This window comes from Arachis ipaensis, chromosome B7 (assembly GCF_059453495.1).
Source record: "Arachis ipaensis isolate K30076 ecotype BB chromosome B7, ASM5945349v1, whole genome shotgun sequence".
Lineage (NCBI taxonomy): Eukaryota > Viridiplantae > Streptophyta > Magnoliopsida > Fabales > Fabaceae > Arachis > Arachis ipaensis.
The window spans coordinates 58733430-58751135 of NC_142442.1; the positions used below are offsets into that span (position 1 = coordinate 58733430).

At 36.4% G+C, this 17706-nt stretch overlaps 1 protein-coding gene and 1 non-coding gene across 2 annotated transcripts in view; both read right to left on the reverse strand.

Annotated features, from left to right (window-relative positions):
- The window catches only part of LOC110264216 (replication factor C subunit 3-like), a 95249-nt gene that overhangs the window by 14326 nt on the left and 63217 nt on the right, over positions 1 to 17706 (reverse strand). The gene's annotated exons all lie outside the window — the stretch shown is intronic.
- Positions 9734 to 9840, reverse strand: LOC148552728 (small nucleolar RNA R71). The gene has a single exon (XR_015893553.1). It is a non-coding gene; the product is annotated as a small nucleolar RNA R71 (small nucleolar RNA).

The window sequence follows — 17706 nt, forward strand, 5'->3', positions numbered from 1 at the left end:
CTTCTTCTTGAAATGCGATTTGATTCTTTTGCTTTATGTCCTACATATTAGGAATATATTGATTTGATTGTATTCCTGATTATCCCTTAGATTCTTGACATCGCAGTTCTTGACTTTGCATCCCATTACGGAAACAATGTAACTCGTTGATGTAATTTGAACTTGCCTTGCTATGATGCATCATATCTTGCATTATCTTCTTGGAATTCTTGTTTCAAATCTTCTCTGAAAAAATTTTGATTTGATTTTTTCCTATCTGATCATGTCCCTGTCCATTCTTTGAATTTATGATAAGATTGCCTTTGTTTTTGCATGCACTTCTCCACATGGACTTTGTAAGTTCCTTATGTAGTTTGAACCTGCCTGTTTGTAATGCATCATTTATTCTTCTATTAACTTCATAGGAGAAAACTTTACCTTAGGTTTTCTAATTTGAATATAACTTGATTCTCTTCTAACCTTGCTAAAATTTTTATGCATATCTTGCCTTGATTGTGCACCTAGGTATCCTCAAAGATTTTTGAGGAACGACCTTTGCCCCGGACCCTTATTAATCTTCACTTCATAAACCTTACATGTTTTGTCTTGATGTGGTAGTATTTATGCAACTGTCATTTTGTTTGAAATATTTGTCTCATATCTTCCCTTTGAGAAGGTGGAATGATTATCTCTCAGTTTTATCTTGTTGATGAATGTCCAATTTGATTTTGTTCCTAATCATTCTCTTAAATATTTCTGAAATTGCCCTTGACTTTGGATTTCTTCTTTTGTGAACTTTGTACTTATTTTATTCAGCTTGAACTTGTTTTGACATAATATACCATCTTTTCTTTTATTGTTCCTTTCGAAGGTTCTTTGATTCGGATTTCTTTCTTAAAATACAATTTGACATTATTTGTGGCACACTTTATTGTTTCTGTACATGCTTGCTTAATTGGATCTTACGCATCCTTCTGAATTCTTGCGAACATTATCTGTGATATTTGTTCTTCTCTTTCTAAGTTTTGTATTCCTTTGAATAAACTCGAGCTTGTTTTGGTGTCACATGTGATTCTTAGATATAGCAAGTGATACGTTAGTTCTTTAAGATACGAGAGATGAAACTTGTAACTGTGCGACATCACAAGAAGTTGTCAAGCTTTGATTCTGGCAAATTTACAATTGTTGGTATTAGATATGCGAGATTATTGTGGGTTAAGAAAGTATTAGATTTATAAGATTAAGATTTTCTAAACCATAAGATCGATTAATCGGATTGCCTTTTAGTGATTAGTGAGATTAAAAATCCTCGAATAAGTTGTTTGTTAAAATACGGTCAAAAATTATGAAGGTAAATTAAGCCGAAGTTGCATATGTTGTTAGAGGATTTTGTTAAAGCAAAGTCGATAATGCTAAAGTTTGGAAAGTTATAATTATAAGGCTTGACGTGAGACCAGTTACTACCATGGATATGTGCGATAGAACCAAGGAGATTATAAAGTAAGAGTGTTTTGAGAAAAATTTGTGGTCGAGGAGAAAACTAAAGAAATTATTGGTACAAGTTGAAAGGTTAGTCCTAATGTGTGACGTTCGGATGTATTGTGAGATTGACGAACAAAGTGAAAAGTGCTATATATCTGAGTTGACAAGGGAATGAAAGTTTGAATGTCAATGTCATTTTAACATAAACATATCCTGTAACTTTTGCACCCCATTATATTTCTTTCTCATGTTTAGTAAAGTGCTAAAACCATGTAACCTTTTGTATATTATATCAATTTTCGAGGGCAAATATTTTTGTAAATAGGGTATAATATTTGAAAATTTGAAAATTAAATAATGAGTTAATTCATATTTATTTATTTATCTAAGAACGAGAGAGAAAAGATCGAGAGGGAACATAGAAGAAGAAGGAAGAAGAAGAGAAGGAGTGGGACGGTGCCGGCGGACCTGGTCGCCGTTGAACATGAGAACAGAGGAGAGAAAGAGAAAGACGCGATGAACAGATAAGAGAAATGAGGGATGTCTCATTGTTGTCATGGCTCATCATCATCGCTGGTGAGGGTTGAGTCTGTTGCCATCGCCGCCGTTGTTGTCTAAGCCACCATTGGAGGGTGCTGCCATTGCATGAGAGTCCAGAGAGAGCTACGAGAGAGAGAGGTAGGGTGAGCTCATTCTTGTCAACGCGAGCTATTGTCATATCTCATAGTCCTTGCGGGAGACTGCGTCGTTGTGCTTCTGGTTGCCAAAAAATGGCGTTGTTGTCACCGGAAACCACCATTGGAGCCACTGTCACTTGTCGTAGCTCTACCTTGTTTGCGTCATTTCTGTCCTTATCGGTGAGGGTCACTGGAGCTACTGTTGTTCCATTTCCTTATTTTCTCTCCCTTGAATCACTATGGGCCTTTGGATTCACCATAATTATTGTTATTATGGTTGCCTTTTGTTGTTGCTACTGCTCTATCGGAGCTGTTGTGAATGATGTTGTTGTTGGTCTAGTTGCGTATTTAAGTCACATTGAGGTAGGGGATGTTTGTTTTGTAACTTTGGAATGCTTTGAAAGTTTAGCAACTAAGTGCAATGAGTTTACTAATGTTTTATGGCTTGGTTATCTTTATTAAAGTTTCATTATGTAAGTTTGATAATTTATTATTATTTTTTGTAATTGAATAAAATTGATAATAGACTAAAAAGGAATTAATAGCTCTAATAATAAAACTAATTAGTAACAATACTTGAAGCCTCTTGGTGGGTGGATTAGGATTTGGACAAGTTATTTGTTTGCCTACTGTGTGAAAATTTAATAACTTATAGATAACTAAAGATAACAAACTAAGAATATTTATGTTGATTAGTTGTTTGGCATTGGAAAGGTTGAGAAGGGTTTGAGACATGTTTGGTTTGGGTGGTACCCTTAAAGAGTGAAAAAATTCGAATTTTAGAAGAGGTTCTACCCTTATGTGGATTTGTTAATTTGAGAAGTTAATTTGATTAACAACGGAAAGAATAAATAAGTAATTAAAATTAACTTAAAAAGAGGTTTAACTAATTATATATTTAAAAGTTAATTATTTATCAACTAAAGAATTTGGGAATAAGATGTGTGAGTATGAGATTTTAATAGAACTAAATATAAGGGTTGAGAGAAAAAGAGATATTTAAAAAATGTGATGACAAAATTATGATTTTCAAGAGTTATGAGGTAATGTTAAGGACCTTTAGGTATATTCTAAATTAAACATGAGAATCATGAAAGTTTAGTTTGTTCGCCCATAAAGTGACTAATTAAAGAATGATATAACGAGATTGAATGAGAAAAAAATGATGTGTTTGAGTTAAATTGAGGTTGATTATCGATGATTATGTTGTATGAGTTAGTTGCAACCTTGAACTTGAGTCTAGGGTATCATATTAGACGCCTCATACCTGCAAGTCGTATGTGATGGGCTAAGCCTAACCTGGTAGATATTAAAGTGTGTGAAGTAGGAAGTGGAGTTGCGTTGATGGTTATGATGAGAATTATGTTGGTTATGAGATGTATAATGAAAAAAGATTTTATTAGAGGCTTAAAATAAAAAAATAAGACTGATATGAGATTTATTGTGAGAACTTTGATTAAGCTGAGATATATGCAAGAGATTATGATTAATGATGATGATTATGTTATTAATGATACGATTAGTGATCGTGATGATGGTTTTAGTTGATGATGATTATGTAGGATAACAATTCTGGTTAATGATGATTATGATGGATGATACTATTGGCAAGGACATGGGATTTGTCCTACGTGCGCAATTATGATTGAGATATGACTATTGATTGGCAAGGACGTAGGTTTTATGCTGTTTGCTTAGTGTTGCAGTGAACAAGTGAGGTTGATGATTCCCTTTCTTGTTGCATCGGAAAATTGGGTAGAAGGTTGAGGAGTACCTTTGATCCAATTTTCAAACTGTGGTATGGATGAGTTAGGTTGAGGATTCCTGTTGTTGTATCACATTTCTCTGATCGTAAGGGTGGTTGAAAACTTTCCCGGATAGTCCTGCCTCCAAGAAAAGGTGACAGGGCATTCTTCCTCTAAAACCAGCTTGTGATAAGTGTGAGATGTTCCTCTTGGAAATGCACGACAGAGAGAGTATGTTCGGGTTAGCTGCTTGATGTGGGGTTTGGCAACATAACTGACACAACACGGTTAGTAGAACAAGAATACATCATTGTTTGAATTGTTTGGGTGTGAATTTAATTGTTATGTTATGCTTATTTGTTTTAGTTGATTATGTGCTATGTGTTATGTGATTTATACGTGCTTGTTTTGTGTGATTGAATTGTTTGATTTGATTGTGTTTGTTGGTGTATGGACGTGATGGAGGTTGAGGCAGATTGGATTTAGAATTCGCCTTTAGACTCTGGTTTATGTGTTGGATGTATAGGAATAAGTGATAACAGTCTGTTGGATAGAAAACCCTTAGTTGATTGTTTGGCCCATAAAGAAAAAATTCTAACATTTATTTCACTTTTTCAAATCACATATGACTAAGAAACATTTGGATATGAAATTATATATAAGTGAAAATAATTTGAAAATAATGCAAGCTTTTATAAAGGTAAACTTTCTTGAGATGTGCGTAGGCCACATGTACTTATTTCTATTACTCTTGTGGCATTCCCTTTTTCTACTGAGGACCATGTGGTTTGGTTCTTACCCCCCTATATCCGATATTTTTCAGAAGCTGGATAGGAAGAAGATTCTTTGAGCTTGGATAAGCAGATACTTTGCGGATTCAGATTCATTTTCTTAGATGTTTCCCTCGTCTTTGTTATTATTACGCTTTTGTACAGAGGGATAGAAGTTCTAATTATGTAGTAATTTTTTGTAAATTATTATTATAAACTATTCCTGTAAATAAATAATATTGTGATGATGTAATTGTTTCTATTTATATTGATATGATGTATTATAAAAAAATGTATTATATTTTAAGCTTTATTTTTTAAAAGATCCTACATATTATAGTTATATATATAGATAAGTCACGGTAATAATCTTGCTATCAGAGTGGTATAACCGGATGTGTGACATTTTGGTGGTGAGGGTGTTACAAAAATCCTAGCTTTTACCCCACCAAAAATAATTTACCATTACTAGGTCAAGGTGAATCGGAGGTAAGGAGCGGTAATGAGATGATGTTCTTGGTGGGCATCACACAATGTGGAGTAAAAGGAGGTGGGAAGAGACATAAATTGAATCACATAGCTAGAAAGTTGAATTGAAAGGAAGAAGTTTTAAAGATTCTAGGAGCTAAGAGGAGGACAGAGGATGTGGAGGTGGAAGAGGTGCATGGTGAAGGAGGACTGAGTGGAGAGATCAATGCTAAATGGAAAATGGGTACCTACCTGTAAGAGGCACCCCATGAGCCATGAAGATAATGATGTGGAACTACTGTAGTTTAGAAAAATCCTTGGTAGTTCACAATATCAAAGGGATTTCACAATCCCATTCCCTCGAGGTAGTTATCATTTGTGAGAGGAGAATGTTTTTGTGGAGAGGAGAATGAAATGATGCGGTTTTAGAGAATGTTTTTGTGTTGAGCCAAGGGGTTTGACAGGTAGCTCGGCACTAGCATGGAAGGGAGGTACAGAAGATTTTTATGTCCTTTTCTCTACAAGGATCATGAATAATAACTTATTTGGGAGATCTTTATAGTTCACCTTCACAGTGTAGATCACCACAGAAGAGGCCAATACAAAACTTTGTTGGATGTTATAGGAGATACGAAAGAGATATACATGGTTATCGATGACTTCAATGCAATCCTTTCAATTGATGAGAAGGAAGGTGGAAGAGACAAACCTCCCCAACCGATCCAAGAATTTCATGATTTTATTAGAGGGAAATACACATGGTGAAATAGGAGTTGTCAATAGAGATCAATAAGAAAAAAGATTGACAGAGGGCTGGTTTCATATTTATTAAGGAGGGAGTACCCAATGGCCACCAGCTCCCACCTTGAAGATATAGGTTTAGATCACCGACCACTACTCCTCAATTCAAATCTGAATCTCCCCAAGGTTAAAAGGCGCTCCCGTTTTCAAAAATGCTAGTGTGAAAATGATATGGTTAATAATATTATTAAAGAGAGTTGGCAGGGAGAAATTCAGGGTTCACTAATATTCTTTCTCCATTATAAATACAAACAATGCAGGCATAGAGAGCATATTTTAGGCTGCGTTTTTACAGGAATGAGACATTGAGATATGGACATAGAGACACAAAATTATATTTGGTAGATGAGACATGGATAAAGACATTGTATCTAGAGATACTGAAATAATGTATTTTTTGTTATTCCTAACAGAAAAGATACAGAGACATTAATAAGGGACACAACTTATTTTTTAATTTTTTCTTTTATTTTTTATTAATTTTTTATAATTATATTTTTTGTCATTATATTTTTCTTCCTAAAATTTTTATATGAAAAAAAAGTAAATTGGCCTTTCATTTTTGTTCTTTTTATATTTAGTTTATCACCAAATAAAATACGATAACACTAATTCTTGGGTCTTTATCTTTTATGTTATATTCTCAGTGTCCTGTCCGCATAACTAAACATAGCCTTACAGTTGGAAGGAGACATAGCTGAGGCATTGGTAATGGAAGATTGAAAGGAGAAGTCCTTAATTAGATGGTTAAGGTGGATAGACCAAAACACCAGATTTTTTCACACAAAAAACTAGGATTGAAATAGAAGGAATAAAATCTAGAACTTAGAAGATGAGAATGGGGATTGGTGCACCACACCAGAAGCTATTAGAGAAAGAGCTCAAAGGTTTTTTGAGGACTTATTCAAGAATGGGTCTCCAAAAGATTCACAGTTGCTATTAAGAGAATTCGGAAGAAAGGTCAGTGCTGCCATGAGCAGAAATTTGATCAAGCCAGTTACTGATGATGAGGTAAAATATGTTTTTCAATTAATGCAGAAGTAGCCTTTGGTGAGGATGGTTTCATGACCAAATTCTTTCTATTCTACTGGTACACCATAAAAGCGAATGTGACAAGGGCAGTTAAGAATTTCTTCGGGGGAGGAAAATGCTAAAAAATTTCAACCACACACAAATATACCTCATTCCAAAGGTTCAAAAATAACAAACATGAATCAAGTTAGGCCTATTACCCTCAGTTCGATGTTCTATAAAATTATTTTCAAAATACTGGTTCATCAGTTATAGCCCTACATGAATAAGATAATTAGTAAGAACCAAAGTGCTTTTATTCGAGATAGACTGATTAGTGATAATATTTTGATTGCTCACGAATGTATGCATTATTTGAAGAATAAAGTGGGTGATGAGATTGATAAACCACTATTTTATGGTTTATTTTGTATTGAATTGAGTGGATTTTGTAACTATTCTCACACTTATTCATATAAATTGCATGTTTTGTGAATCCTTCCTAATTTATGCTTAAGAGTGAAAACATGCTTCCTAGGCCTTAAAATGCTAATTCTTAATCCTCTCTTATTGTCATTTGATATCGTGATGCATGTGTTAAGTGATTTCAAGGTTTATAGGGCAGAAATGGCTTAGCGGACAAAAATGAAGCATGCAAAAGTGGAAGGAACACAAGAAATTAAAGAATTGAGAAGCTGGTACTGACGCGTGCACGTGGCTGACGTGTATGCATGACCAGGTGCAGCAGTCGACCGACACATACGCGTGGCTGACGCGTACGCGTGACAAGTGGCACGTGCCTCACTAAAGAGAACACGCTGGGGGCCATTTCAGAGCTCAATTTTGGCCCAGTTTCGGGCCTAGTCTGCAGATTAGAGGCTGGGAATGAAGGAGGATGAGACATATATTCCATTAGTTTTAGTTTATATAGTTTTGAATTCTAGAGAGAGAAACTCTCACTTCTCTCTAGGGTTTAGTGTTCTCAATTCAATTTTACTTGGATCCTTTGGTTTGATCTTTGTTAATTTCAATTTTAGATTTCTTTAATTTGTAGTTTCCATTCTCCAATTTCATTTAGTGTTCTTGTTATTCTAGTTACTTTGAATCTTGAATTTGGATCTTGTTGAGATTGATTTCTATTAATGCATTGAGAAATTTCATGTTCATTGTTGTTAATTGCTTTGTTATTGTTAGTTGTTTGTAGTGGGTATCTTTAGTTTGAATTGTTCTTTCAATTTTACAATGCCTTTTATTCTTGCTCACCAAATGTTTGAGGAAATGTCACTTATGACTATGGAGTAGATTTCTATTCTTGGCTTTGGGGTTGAGTATTGGAAACTCTTGAATTGTCAAAGCCTATAGTTGATTGAGTATTGGAAGTTGCTTGTTAGCTTGAACTTCACTAAAGCTAGTCTTTCACTAGGTGTTGGCTAGGACTTGTGAACTCAAGTTAATTGTACCCACTTGACTCTCCTTCATTTGCTAGAGGATAACTAAGTGGAAGCAATAGACAATTCTCATCACAATTGATGATGACAATAGAGATAGGAACTCCAATTTTGTCCCCTAGCTAAGACCTTTATATTGATTGATTGTTATTCACCTTTTCTAGTTTTAAATTCTTAGGACTCTCACTTTAATTTTATATCTCTTATTCTTATATACTTTTAGTTCTAGTTATCTTGATACATGCTTGTTAGTTGGACAATGCTTGCTTGATATTTCTAGTTATTTTAATCTAATTGTTAGTTGTTTGTTGCTTTTATATACTTGTCATTTTACTTCTTTCGTAAGCAATCAAAAACACCAAAAGTCCTAACCAACAATCTGCATTTAAGTGCAAGTCCTTGGAAGAACGACCTGGAATCCTACTCCCGGTTATTGATTGGATTGTTGTGACACTCTTGTAACTTTGATTTGAGGATACTTGTCGGTTGGGACTATACTTTACGATATTGAATTGGAAAATCTTTCGATCAATTCTTAACCAGCATTTATCTTCCATCAAGTTTTGGCACCGTTGTCGAGGACTTGCAATGATGTTATATTGTTGGCTACTGTGAATGTGTCTGTATGTGAATAGCTACCATTTCTTGATTGTTTGTTAGTCTAGTTCTTAGTTAAGATTTATAGTTAGTAGTAATTGATAATTACTTTACTTTAGCATAGCTTATTATCATGAGTTCTATGTTCCTTTTCTTGAATGACGCGTTCACTACCAGATCCGAACTTAGCCCCATTTGATCTGGAAATTGAAAGAACTTTATCACATCTTAGGCAAGCTCGGCGCCAGTTAGCTTTTGAGGGTGGTGAAGCTAGCGGCTTCCGCCAAATCACCAACCTTATCTGAAGCATCATTTGAAAGGAAAACTATTTACTCCTCCATTGGCTCTACTGATATATCTTCTATTGACTTAGGTGCCGACACCATGGTTGCCCCAAGAAGAATCACACTCAAGGAGGCAGGTACTCCGGACTTCACTCTCCAACCGCATCAAGTTCGTCATCCGGACTTGAATGCTAATTTTGAGCTAAAAACCGCCTTGATCAACCTACTTCCCAAGTTCCATGGTTTACCCGCTCAAGACCCTATAGACACCTTAGGGACTTTCAAGGTGTATGCTCAACCATTAGGAGGGATGGCTCCGATAAAGTTGCTATTTGGGTGTTTGCCTTCCCATTCTGTCTTGAGGGAAGGGCAAAGGAGTGGTTTTATACCCTACTCGATGATGTTGTCACCAATTAGGATTTGCTTCGAAGGGAATTTCTAGACAAATTCTTCCCTCCGAAGGTGACGGATAGGTTGAGAAAAGAGATCTCATGTATCATCCAAGGTGACTCGGAAACTCTTTATGAGTATTGGGAGCGTTTTAGGAAGCTCCTTGATTCATGCCCTCATCATATGATTGACGATTTGGTGATGATTAGTTATTTTTCCAAGGCATGTAGCCTCAAGATAAGATCCTCTTGGATACTTTAAGTAATGGTTCTTTAACAAAGTACAAAATGGAGGAGGAAGCTTGGCAACTTATCACTGATCTAGCCGAATCTACCCAACATGTGAAACAAAGAAACAATCACCCAAGGACCATCAATGAGGTTTCTTCTAGTGAGTCTGCCTTAACCAAGACCTTAGGGGAGATGGCCACCATCCATAGACAAATCCATCAAAACTAATAACTACCTCCTCCACCACAACAATAATACCAAATGGTAGTCCCCCAAAGAGTATGTAGAATTTGTGCTTGCAACTCTCATTATACCGATGAATGTCCATAACTCCAAGAGGACAATACCTTGGTAGCCACCAATGCTTACTTCAACCATTCAAAAAAAAGGCACTTTTCAACAAGGGGACAACTACAACCAAGGGTCGCAAAATTAAGGTTGGCAAGACAATTCCAACCAAGGGTGGAAAAATGGTCCAAATCAAAGAGGGAACAACAACTTTCAACCATACCGCAACCAACAAAACTAATCCTTCCAACCACAAAACCAAGGCCAAAGATACCAACCTCCACATCAAAGACAAGCCCAAGTGCCACAAATCACCCAACCACAAGTTCCTCAAATCACCTACCCTTCTTCTTCCTCCAACCAAGCTCCAATGGATGATACCCTTCGCATTATTCTCCAAGAGCAAAATGAATTGCATTCTATTATTCAAGAGCAAAGGGAATCTCAAAAGAAACAAGATGTATACATGGCCGCTTTGACCGAAGTCATATCCCGTATGTCTCCCCCATCTACCAATAACCAAAGCACCTTCCAACCCTCAAGCTCAAGTGCACTTTTTGCTCAACCATTACCCAACCCAAAGGTAGCATCAATGCTATCTCTTTGAGGTTCGGCACCATACTACAAGAGAGAAGTTTCAAGGAGTCAAGGGAAAAGGAGACTACTCTAGATGCGGATGTTGTTGAAGTGGAAGATGTAGAGGATGAGAAAGAAGTACAAGACGTTGTTGAAGAGAAAGTTGCTCAAGCAAGAGAGAGTGGCTCTAAGGATGAATATGTGGTGAAAGAAGCCATTCCAATTCCATTCCCTAGCTTGGCAAAGAGGACTAAAAAGCAATTAGAGTTGGATCCAAAGATGGTGGATATCTTCAAAAAGGTTGAGGTAACCCTTCCCCTTTTGATGCTATTCGCCAAGTTCCTAAATATGCCAAGTTTTTAAAGGATTTATGCATGAACAAGGAAAGGATTAATGAATTGGATACTATTCCTTTGGGTAGTTCAATTTCTGCTTTAATGGGTGCTATTCCTGAAAAATGTGGGGATCTCGGACCTTGCATGGTTTCTTGTACTATAAATGGGGCCCAATTTGTGGATTGTATATGTGATCTTGGTGCTTTTGTGAATAATATGCCTTTGTCTGTTTATCATGCATTGAACCTTCCACTGTTGAAATGGTCGGCGTAACGTTTTATTTTAGCCGACAAAAGTATAATTTCTATGGCTGGTATTGCTGAGGACGTCTTAGTAAGCATCATGGGGTTGACCTTTCCGATTGATTTTTATATCCTTGAGATGCCTCTTAATAACTCCAGGAAACCGTCATCCATTTTGTTAGGAAGGCCGTTCTTGAAAACCTCCCGGTTTAAACTTGATGCCTTCTCGAGTACCTATTCTTTTGAGGTTGACGGAAGAACCGTAAGTTTCAAATTAGATGAAACCATGAAGCATCCGCCGGTAGACCATTCTATCTTCCATTGTGATATGATTGATGAAATTCTGGCTGAGATTCACCATGATACCTTTCATGAGATGAATATGAGTAAAGGTCCAAGTGTGGGGAAGGATTGGGATTATGATGTAGACTTTCCACCACCTCCATTATTGCAAGAAGAGAAACTACCATGTCAAGACTCTAATGATGAGTTGCAACCTTTCTCCCTTCAATTGAAGAATGCTTTCTTGGAGGAAGATGAAGTAATTGAACCGGAAGTTGAATCTCTCCCCATTGGATTTGAAGTGGATACTAAGGTAGACTTTTCACAACCTTCTATTTTTGACCTAACTGACGAGAAAGACTTTGAGGAGGTTGATGAAGAAAAGTTACAAAATGTTGAGGTGAACTTTTCACAACCTCCAATTTTTGACCTAGGAGACAAGGAAAACCTAGAGGAGGATGGGGAGGAAGAGCTAAAAAGGTTGGTGAGGAAGCGGTAGACAACCAAGCAATAAAGGTCCTCATGCAAGAATGTAGAAGAATAAATTCACCCCAAGAGCAATTTGAATGGGTAAAAATTTTACCATTGAACTTCATTGTCCTGCATCAATATGCTATCTTGGAGATAGATTTCCAGTGTAAAGTCCTTCTTGGAGTATTGGATGATGAAACCTTAGACATCGAATGGAATAGAGATCTCAAGTTCATCAAGGAGACCGAACCGGGACTTGAAGTCCAAGCGTGGTGCAAGAGTCCATGGTGTGTTGGGGTACTTCATTGGGAATTCAAGAGTTTTGCCATCCGTACGGAACCATCAAGGATCAACAAGAAGAATTTCTTGAAGAATTGGTGGACCTCACTAGGGATCCCGCAGAACCTTTGAAGACAAAATATAGGTGGAGGCTCAAGAAGGAATGGAATCACAAGCCACCATAACAAGAGCTTATTGACCGTTCAACTTAAGGATATTAAAGAAAAGTGCTAGGTGGGAGACACCCCACCATGGTATGATCTTTTTTGTTTATAGTTTGTTTAACTTTTGCTTTCATTTCTTTGATTTGATATGTTTGATTAGATATGATAGGAGTTTCTTGAATTTGATTAGATGTGTATGAATGATGGTTGTTTCATGAAGTTTTCATCTATGTTAGTTTGTTTAATTTGGCAATTTTGGTTGTTGCTTTGAAATTTTAAGTGTTTTTGTAGTATTTTTCTTGCATAGATGCCAAAATGTGTCATAATTGCTTTTTCTTATTTTTTGGAAAAAAAATGAGGCACGTCACGCGTACGCTTGACCCACTCGTACGCGTGACCCGCGAAAAATCACCATGATGAGACTGTGCGAGTAGCACGGCCTGGACAGAGAGTTGTGCCAGGATCGTTGATAAACCACTATTTCATGGTTTATCTTGTACTCAATTGAGTGGTTTTTATCAACTCTTTACCCACTTATTCATACTATTTCCATGGTTTTACATTTGCCTTCCTAATTATGTGCTTTGATTGAAAACATGCTTCTTTGACCTTAAGTTTCCTATGTTTAATCCTCTCTTATTACCATTAGATGCCTTGATATGTGTGTTAAGTGATTTCAGAGATTACAGGGCATGAATGGCTCAGAGGATGGAAAGGAAGCATGCAAAAGTGGAAGGAATATAAGAAGTTGGAGAAATTGCTAAGCTGTCCAGCCTGACCTCTTCGAACTCAAACGGCTATAACTTTAGCTACAGAGGTCCAAACGATGCGATTCTAGTTGCGTTAGAAAGCTAACTCCAGGGCTTCGATTTGATATATAATATGCCATAGTTGCCCTAACTCTAGGTGACGCGAACGCGTGCTCCACGCAGACGCGTCGCAGTGACGAAAAATCAGCGTATTTGAATTCGCTGACGCGTCCGCGTCACTAGTGCGTTGGGAAGAAAAGAATTGAACAGAGAGTCATGCGAGAGCATGGCTGGTGGTGCGCCTTTAGCATAATTTGACCCACGCGACCGCGTCAATTGAAAAATAGCTTCCCCACGCGGTCGCGTGACCTGGAAATCGACGTAAACGGGGTGCATGGCCGAAAGTTGTGCTGGAGTAGGGCTGGACTCGTGCTAGAAGCCCAAGTCCTCCCACGCGAACGCGTCACCCACACGTCCGCGTCATATTGGAAATAAGGCCACCCGCGTGATCGCGTCAACCGCGCGACCGTGTCACCCAAAAAAATTTGGCAATATGAGCTTCAAACAGAAAGTTACGCGACCGCGCGGCTGCCCTTGCGCTAATGGCACAGATCGATCCACGCGACCGCGTGGATGACGCGTCCGCGTGATTTCATAGAAGCGCTATCTGCGTGACCGCGTCACTCACGCGACCGCGTCACAAGCGGCGCACAGAATATCCAGATCAGCCAATTATCTTATCTTTTCTTTTCTAATCCTAATTTCTTCTATCTTTTCTTCTTTCTTTCTTACTTTATTTCTTTCACTTCTCATTCTTCTTATCTTTCTTTTTATTTTACTTAATTTTTTTGCATATTTCATTCATTGCATTTTAATTTTGTGCATATTTTTATTTTTATTTTCTAAATTTATTATTTTACCATTGGTGTTAATTTTCTTATTTAACTGTTGCATCTTCTCTTAAATTATTTTGGGTGCTTAGTGACTTGTTTTATTCTGATTAGGTAATATTATTTAAATCAATGCCAATCTTTTATATCTGTATTACTTTTACATTGACATGAATTTATATTATCTCTCCTTCCCCACTCTCTTTCCCATTGTTGCAAATTTTGCATCATTGGTATGCCATGTGCTTCTATTATTTTCTCACGAACATGTTGAAGCTTCCATGTAAATGAGACCCTTATTATTTGGCATTAACACCCATATTTTATTTATGTTCTTATCTTTATTTCTGGGTTACTTTCCTTCTTTTTCTCTTCTTTCAAGATGGCCACCGAGGAAGGGAAAGGGAAAGCTTCTAACTGGGGAGACAGACAAGTCAATCTACACAATCTATAGAAGAAAGACATCAGTTGGAGCAGCCCGTCCACTTGTACATCTTAGCATGCACCGAGGACGGTGTAATCTTTAAGTGTGGGGAGGTCGATACCGATCTCCATGGGTTAGCTATTTTCTTCTTTTCAACACCATTGTTTTATTTTCTTTGTTTGTTCATTGTTGCATTTGCATAGTTAATTACATGTTTATTTGATTTTGTGCATTTAGTTACTACTTGGATGAAGTAATATTTTCTTTTTCAAGAAATTTTTATGATATTTCACTAATTTAAATAAAAATTTTTTTGTGTTAAACTTGTTCGAAATTGTATTTGGAACATGGTTTTTGAGTCAAAGAACACACAACCTGTGAGATTTTGAGCTTATTTACATGGTTACATTATTTAACCATAAATTTTTATTCTTGTGTGTTTTCTTCACTATGATTGCAATCTTTGCTTTGTTCCATTCTATATGTCCAATATTTAGTATATTTACATGTTTGCATATGATTGAGGTCATTGTTTGATTCTAGCTCACTTATCCCAAATTAGCCTACCTTTTACATCACCCTTGTTAGCCCCCTTGAGCCTTTAAAATCCCTCCTGTTCTATAAACCACATTACTAGCCTTAAGCAGAAAAATAAAATAAAAATCCCAAGTTGAATCCTTGGTTAGCTTAAGATAGAAATTGTGTAATTGTTTAAGTGTGGGGAACCTTATGGGAACATGGATGATAGAAACAGAGGTAGAAAGTTAAAAAGGAAAGAATAAAAATGTTTCAAAATAAAATTTTGGGAAGCATGCTCATGTGAAATCAAAGCAATTAAATTACCATGTGCATTAAAAAAATTTATATTTTATTTCAATACCCAAATAAGGGGATACAAAAGAATTCCCCAAATGCAAAAAAAAAAAAAACAATGCACATGGGATAAAAATTAAAATTAAGGCATGAGCATGTAACATAAAAAGTGGAAAAAATTGGGTAAATAGGTAAAGAAACCTTTGAATTATAAAGTATGTATATGTTAGGTGAGATCTTAGACTAATCAAGGATTCACTTTATAAAGCTCACTTGGCCATACATATATCCTTACCTTTACCTCAGCCCCATTACAACCTTAAAAAGACCTCATGATGTTTGTATTGGTACATTAAATATTTGTTGATTGGTTAGATGAAGAACAAAGTTTTAGAAAGCATGACTAGAGAAGAGTAAAGTCAATTAACCCTAGACACTTGAGAGATTAGAGTGCATATACACTACCACTGAGGGTTCAATGCTTGATTCTATGTTCCCTGCTTTCAAGAGCTATCTTCTTACAAGTTTACTTGTCTTTTATTGTATAATTTGAATTAGTGAAATCTGACTTATGTTTGTCTTGGAAGATTTATTTACTTTTAACCAAGTACGTAGAAACATTTTTGCATGTAGTTGCATTCATATAGATAGGTTGCATTTCATACATTCTATCATTCCTGTTCACTTTTATAACTTCTCTTGAGCTTAGCATGAGGACATGCTATTGTTTAAGTGTGGGGAGGTTGATAAACCACTATTTCATGGTTTATCTTGTGCTCAATTGAGTGGTTTTTATCAACTCTTTACCCATTTATTCATACTATTTGCATGGTTTTACATTTGCCTTCCTAATTATGTGCTTTGATTGAAAACATGCTTCTTTGGCCTTAAGTTCCCTATGTTTAATCCTCTCTTATTACCATTAGATGCCTTGATATGTGTGTTAAGTGATTTCAGAGATTATAGGGCAGGAATGGCTCAGAGGATGGAAAAGAAGTATGCAAAAGTGGAAGGAATATAAGAAGTTGGAGAAATTGCTAAGCTGTCCAGCCTGACCTCTTCGCACTCAAACGGCTATAACTTTAGCTACAGAGTTCCAAACGACCCGGTTCTATTTGTGTTGGAAAGCTAATGTCCGGGGCTTCGATTTGATATATAATATGCCATAGTTGCCCTGACGCTAGGTGACGCGAACGCGTGCTCCACGCAGACGCGTCGCAGTGACGAAAAATCAGCATGTTTGAATTCGCAACCAGCGAATTCTGGGCTGTTTCCGACCCAGTTTGCGGCCCAAAAAACACAGATTAGAGGCTATAAAGTGGGAGAATGCATCCATACATGAACAAGCTCACAATTCACAATTTTAGGAGTAGATATAGTTTTTAGAGAGAGAGGTTCTCTCCTCTCTCTTAGGATTTAGTTTTAGGATTTAGGATTATTTCTTCTTCATTACAGGTTCAATATTCCTTTTTATTATTTTCCCAATTTTATTTATGAATTCTTTCTATGTTACAGATTACTCTTTGAATTAATGTTATTTGAGGTATTTCAGTTTATTATTGCTTTCTTTTATTTACATTATTGTTATTCCCATCTGAAGACATTTTTATTCCAATAGATTTACTTTTCTCCTTTTGGTCTTGGTTAAGAAATTAGTAACTCAGGAGTTATCAAACTCAAACATGATTGATAATTGTTATCTTTGTTAATTAAATCGAACTTCAATAATCCCAATCTTTTCTTAGGAAATAAATAGGATCCGAAGATCAAACCAATTAATCCCTTGACCTTCCTTTGTCTTAGTAAAGGTTAACAAAGTGGAATTAAGATTCAATTTTCATCATCATTGATAAGGATAGCTAGGATAGGACCTCTAATTTCTCATACCTTCCAAAAGTTTATTTTACAGTTATTTATTTATTTTACAGTCATTTACTTATTTTAATTGCAATTTAAATTACTTGTTCCTCATCTTAAAAACCCCAATTTACAATCTTCATAACCAATAATAAGAACATACTTCCCTGCAGTTCCTTGAGAAGACGACTCGAGGTTTAAATACGTGGTTATCAAATTTAAAAGGGGTTTGTTACTTGTGACAACCAAAACGTTTGTATGAAAGGACTTTTGTTGGTTTAGAAGCTATACTTGCAACGAGGATTTATCTGCAAATTTCTAGACCACGCAAAAGTCCTCTCATCAATCGTGCTGGTGGGGTGCGAGGCGCACAAGCCCCCCTCGGACGCGTACCCGTGACCCACGCGTACGCGTCGCCCTGCAATCTTGTATTGTGAATTTTTGGTGCTGGGAC